Source organism: Anarhichas minor, unplaced genomic scaffold (assembly GCF_050575085.1).
Source record: "Anarhichas minor isolate MPS153535 unplaced genomic scaffold, ASM5057508v1 ptg000028l, whole genome shotgun sequence".
NCBI lineage: Eukaryota > Metazoa > Chordata > Actinopteri > Perciformes > Anarhichadidae > Anarhichas > Anarhichas minor.
Genome location: NW_027466474.1, coordinates 12,360,962 through 12,366,961, shown reverse-complemented (window position 1 = coordinate 12,366,961; position 6,000 = coordinate 12,360,962). Strand labels below are relative to the sequence as shown.

Here is a 6,000-nt window from a genome sequence, read left to right as displayed (position 1 = left end):
TGCTATGAACACATCCAGGCCTCGGACTAGTAGACCCTGGATCTCCACAATGTCTCCTTGACTCAGCTGAAGTTCCTCCGGGCCCACTGGACTGTAGTCGACCACTGCTACACAGGAACCGGTCACTGAGGTATTTGATCAGGAGAACAGGGTAAGGACGAGCAGCAGACTTCAGAGGTTTTGAGGTCAATATGTAAGAACAGTGTCTGGCCATGAGTGTGATGATACTGCACATCTTTATACTCTTATGTATTTTTAATATTGTGCCAAAGAATTGACAGGATATAAAACAATAAAGTTTGAATGCTTTTCACAAGTGCGCATAGGTTGGCGTAACTAAATGCATCAACATATTTGTATTGATCCACTGTGTGCTGTGTATTCGGGTAAATAAGAAGTGGGTTGGATATTATCCTCTATCTTTTTAAACAGTACAATTGCTGACTTCACAAGCAACAACAACCTGCGCGCTGCGGCGATGAAGCTGCGGTTATTTAGCAGTAAACTTAACTAAACAAAAAAAATAGACGCTTGGGAACGGTTTGAGGGAGCAAAACAAATGTACATGTGAATGACACATTTGACCTACTTATGATTCTATAATCAGTCAGAGAGCTATTTATCAAAATAGTAACAAATCTGGTAGTCTGCATCCGCCTACAGCTTCAGAGATCAATCTGAGGGGTCACTCACAAGACAAGAAGTGTTTGCTCCTGTCCCAAGGATTAGGAAAACATTTAGAATATTCCAGAGTCAAACTTTCTGTATCTCAATGGCAATTCAACTGAAGTCATTTTATTTGGACCACAGCATTTGACCAACATTATATCTTCTCATCTTGGTCCTTTGACCTCTTCTGTTCAACCATTAAAGTCAGGATTTAAGAGTGACAATTAAATCAATGAGGTAGGTAAATGATGCTTAGTGTTTAGTAAGAATGACCCAAACGTCTCTTTTTTTGTTCAATTGTCATTATTTATTGCTTCATGAACTAGACATGCTCACACTTCCATGACATAAAAAGACATGATGTATACAACTAGGTTGCAAATGTAACATCAAATATCAGATGAAATAACCTGCATTAAATACATCTGTATCAATAACCTCCGAGATAATTCAAAAAGACACAGGTAAATATAACTAAATCCATGGTTTAAATACACTTATACTGCCATCTAGTGGTAGAAATGGTAAAACATTTTACTCTTCGTCTACTTTTATAGTCTGTACTCTGCGTTCACTCAAGCAACAGCACAATACGGTGGAAACTTAAATATCAGTGCCAACAGCAACAACTCTGCACACATCAAATTACTTTGATTAAACTATATTACGAACTGTATTGCATCAAACAATGCAGATTAATTGTTAACATAGTCCCATCAGCCCACGTTTATTTATTTATATGTATTTATTTTTCTCCTAACCAGTGGTGGCTGGTGGAAAAGTTTCTTGGTAGGGCTGTGCCACATCCAATCAATTTCAGCAAACATCCCAGTATGATTTAATACACAAAAAAAAGGTATCAAACACGCATTGCTACTTTGCAGTTAGATATTTGACTTTTATTCCAACATGAAAATAAAGCAGGAAATAACACTTAAACACACACACATACATATATATATATATATACACATACATACACATATACACATAGTGTTCCTCAGGAAGGTCTTGATCCTCTTCAAAGTAGAGAAACACCTCTCGGATTCAGCTGTGGTGATGAGGATCCTGAGAAGACCGACAGTCTCTGTGAAGGTGCTCTGAAGGTTGTTCTCCATGAAAAACTGGTACAGAGGTACTGCACCACTGCAAGCGTTGAACTCACTGTTCTCATAGATGAGGGACAGCTCTGTTTTGAGCTTGGCCTGGTTCAACATGGGGTATGCCTCCACTGTGGTTTCAAGCGCTGAATCGGGGAACTTCACACTGTGTTGTGGGAACAACTCTCCATGCTCGCACTCGGCATTGTCATGTCGTTAAAATGGCGCTTCTCGAGACTAGCCCTGACGAGAACGCGCAGCTGAATCTATTTGAGGACGCTGATTGGCTAAATTGTATGTCACTCATTTATATCTTTAATTAGCAATTGGCTAAACTGCTTCATAGACCCGCCTCTTTTGTGCCAAAACAATTTGGCCCCCCTAGCTGCGCGTCCTGAGACGTGTCGTGCAAAAACACAAATATTGACAATTTGTATAATTTATTATTATTATTATTTTTATTTATTTTTTATTTTTGTGTGGCTCAAGGTGGGGCCAGGCCCCATGGCCCTCTATTGACCAGCCGCCACTGCTCCTAACGTTACCCTGGTATGCGCTTGCATCATGGACTAACACCTGTCTTGCATGCGCTCATTCTATTGCCTTGGCTTTTATTTTGACCTATTCTTACTTCCGTACTACTGTCTTGCTTTGCGTCTCTTCAAAAGAAAAAAACAAAAGAGGGATTTGCAAAAAAACTAAATCGGCTCGTTATTTGAGTTTGGTTCTCTGGTATTATCATTTTTGGATTCAGACAACAAAAACGGGAAAAAAAAAAACATGATATTTCTCTATTTTCGATTTTTCGAATAAACGAAAACAAACTATCAAAACGTACGCGGACAGGTGGCGCTGTCCCCCTTCACAACTCGAAGTGTGTCAACCCAGTCACCGGGGGACAGGCACATGTTTCCCTGCCTCTCGTGTCTCCTCGCACTCTGTTCAAACCTCCGAGAGGGAAAAGAGACAGTCCGACTCTGCTCTTCACGCTGCCAGCAGGCTGATCACTGTCTGCTGCGTTCCGCACCAAGTTCAGGAGAATATCCTGCGGAGCCACGTAAACGCTGTCTGCTTCATTATATAACACAGCGAGAGACCAAACTGCAGCAGAGTACCAGCGCTGGTCCAAGAGATGTCCTGCGTGCAGAATATGGTGAGCGCCAATTTTTCTAATCTTTTCGTGATCCGCTCCCTCCGTGCACATCATGCAGCTCTGCAGCCCGAGGATCGGTGTCAGTATTAGGGGCATGCTCGTTGTGGTCCATGATGATGGCATGTTCAAAACTTTCTATCGACTAGAAATGCTTCAATGTGTTGCTTAAAGTCTGTAAAGTAATCACTCAACTGGATTAGAGTTGTAGTCTCTTAATCAGGGTTAATCCTGACAATTAGCCTTACAATTCGTTTTCACTGTTGACCTGGCAACTGGCCATGTGTGAGAGAGAGAGAGAGAGAGAGATGGATACTGATGGATAAACAATGTATTTTTTTTGTGCCTATTATTTCCTGTCACTTTGCAGCTATGGTGGTCTCCACTGCAGTGTATTCAATAGTGTTTGGCCTGTGTGGCTGTAAATGTTTCGGTGGAAGCTCACACTCCAGGGTCTCTTTTAATGCACAGGAGTTTGGGGACAAAAGCTGTGTGTGTGTGTGTGTGTGTGTGTGTGTGTGTGTGTGTGTGTGTGTGTGTGTGTGTGTGTGTGTGTGTGTGTGTGGGTGTGTGGGTGGGTGGGTGGGTGGGTGGAGGGGTAGACACCAGCTCAGTCTTGGGGACAGCCAGGCTGTTGTCGTGGAGACCAGAGGCCACAGGTGACCTCTGACCTGAGGACTCATGGAGCGATGCAGGAAGAGTCCTTTGAGTGTGGTGGTTGTGGTGGTTGTGGGTGTGCGTGCTGATGCAAGTGAAGGAGCAGGTCTGACAATAGATGTGCGAGCTGTTGTTGGACACTGCGTGGTAACCATTCCTGTAATTTAGGAATGGACTATAGAAGGCAAACTTGTGATAGCGGGGTGATATAATGGTGGTGTGAAGTGTATGACGGATCACTGACAGCTTAAGTACTGTTTAGGGTTCCAGTCACCGCACAAAACTGCATTTCTGCATCTCATCAGGCCCACTTCTTTGTGACACAGAGGTGACTGAGTGATGAGGTTTTGCAAGCAGCTCTCCTTTACCGTCAACTGGAAAAGAAACCAAAAAATAGTGCAGTGTTGGCTAGAATTGTGTGAGGACAGGATTGACTGCAAGATGACGACTTGGTTGCATTTTTGTCACTTCAAAATCTTGTGATCATCTTTAAGACATTAAGAGAATACAATTTAAAATCCTTTCAAATATGTGACACTGATTATTGCCACATTATCGCCATGGAAGTATTTGATCAAAAGTATCATGATGCTGGATTTTGTCAGTATCACAAAACCCATCTGTTAGCTGAAAGCTCATTGGGAGATTTCTCACGACAATCTATTGCCGCAGTCTGTCTCCTGGCTGCTCTTCTCTCTGCAGAATCAGCCAGACAGCTGATGTGATGTCTTCGTTCAGCTGTTTTAGCTCCCAGGGGGTTGACACTCCCCTGAGTGTGTGTGTGTGTGTGTCTCCTTAAAACACTGGCAGCTGATGAAACACTAATTCTGCTGATCGGTCAGATGTCTGCTGACCATTTGCTTCTTGTTCAGGAAGTTTGAACAAACTCCACGCCTCCGTATTCCCACAGTACAATGTTAGTCCTGCTGTAAATCTTGAATAAAAATGCAACTAAATCCAACAAATCCAACATCACCACTGTGAACTCCAGCACAATACACTGTAAGGCTTTTCCCCTCCGTGTAGCGTGTAAGTGCATAGCAGGTCAGTCATGCATACGACAGTCTAGCAGATGGTGGAGCGAGGAGAGCTCAGTCATAATGGCACAGTGTTGGTAGAGGTTTCCCCCTGAGGCCAGCCAGCTAATCAAACACTAATCAGCCCTTCTTCTCCTACATCGGTATGTGTCTACTCTTCATCTCAGTTTCCTCAGATTATCCTCTACTTTCTCCCCATTTCCTCTCTGTTTGCTGCTAATCTGGGGCTCGTCCTATCATCCTATTCTCTCCCTCCTGTGTGCACTCAGCTCATGGACTCTTTATAGAAAAAAGACCATGCCTGATCACGCTGAGGAGAAAGTGTCGTGGTCTTACTCTTCGAGCTTTCACTCCTCGGTCATCCCTCTGCCTGATCCTCTCTCTGGGCCGTCTGTCGCTGCAATTACAACCTGACTGGGTTAAGATTTACTGTGTGCAGGCCCACTGTTGTAAGGCGGTTTAGCTCAAAGCTAACACAGTAAATGGTAATAGTTCGCATGACATTGCTTGTTAGAAAAATCAAAAAGAAAGTGTCCATCGAAAGTGACTGCCTGAAAATGTATCTCCTATGTAATTCTGCACTACATAATCAGTTGTTTAACCACATGAACTAACCGGTCAAACATGCGGTTATCCTCAGTCTTGTGCGAGTCCTCAGTAAAACATTGATTTATTTTGCACAAATTCCGGCGGGGTCAAGTCGTAGGGCTCACAGGCTTAAATTATTTTCCAAGTGCCAATACAGAGAACACACCCAAGTTAATCATTATCCCCAAGTGACAGGTGTTTCCTTAGCTTGAGATTGATCTTTCAAAGTATGTTGCCATTCCTGACTTTTCCTCTTGACAGATTTTAAACTAGATTATAATTAATAAATTCAATTAAACTACTTCTCCTTGAGACACATTAAAGCTGGAGGATTGCTCAGTTCACTATGCTTGTAATGACGAAGAGTCATCACCGAGCTCTGCAGTTCTCTTCAGCTCTGCGGAGCTTTTCAGCATCTTTCAGCTTTCAGGTTTTGGTTTTGTCAGGCAGCGTTTTCATCAAAATACTCTAAACACCCAGTGTATGGTACCGGCCCAGCTCCCAATGGCAGACCAAGTTAGAGACTAGTGAACATAGTGCAGCATTTATTTCCCTCAAGGGTTGGAGGAGACCAAACCAGAGCCAAAAGGAGAGTCACTATTGAACTGTTTGATAACAAGTTTGCAATAATATGGTGATAATATCTCAGTGTTGGTGTTTACAGCTTGTTCCCTTGTTCCCTAAGGGTCCAAATAAAATGACATCTACAAGCACCTAAGCATACATTTTGTGGAGTACTTTTAACACCCGTGGGTCATAGTTGTCAATGTCAAGTCCTATCGGTGTCCCTGTCTTAAGA

At 42.8% G+C, this 6,000-nt stretch overlaps 1 protein-coding gene across 1 annotated transcript in view; it reads left to right on the top strand.

The window, feature by feature from the left end:
- Positions 1-1,738: 1,738 nt before the first annotated feature.
- The window catches only part of n4bp3 (NEDD4 binding protein 3), a 22,760-nt gene continuing 18,498 nt past the window's right edge, over positions 1,739-6,000 (top strand). Inside the window, exon 1 of the mRNA XM_076103906.1 lies at positions 1,739-2,922. The gene's annotated coding sequence lies outside the window, so the exon portion shown is untranslated. The remainder of the gene's footprint in view (positions 2,923-6,000) is intronic.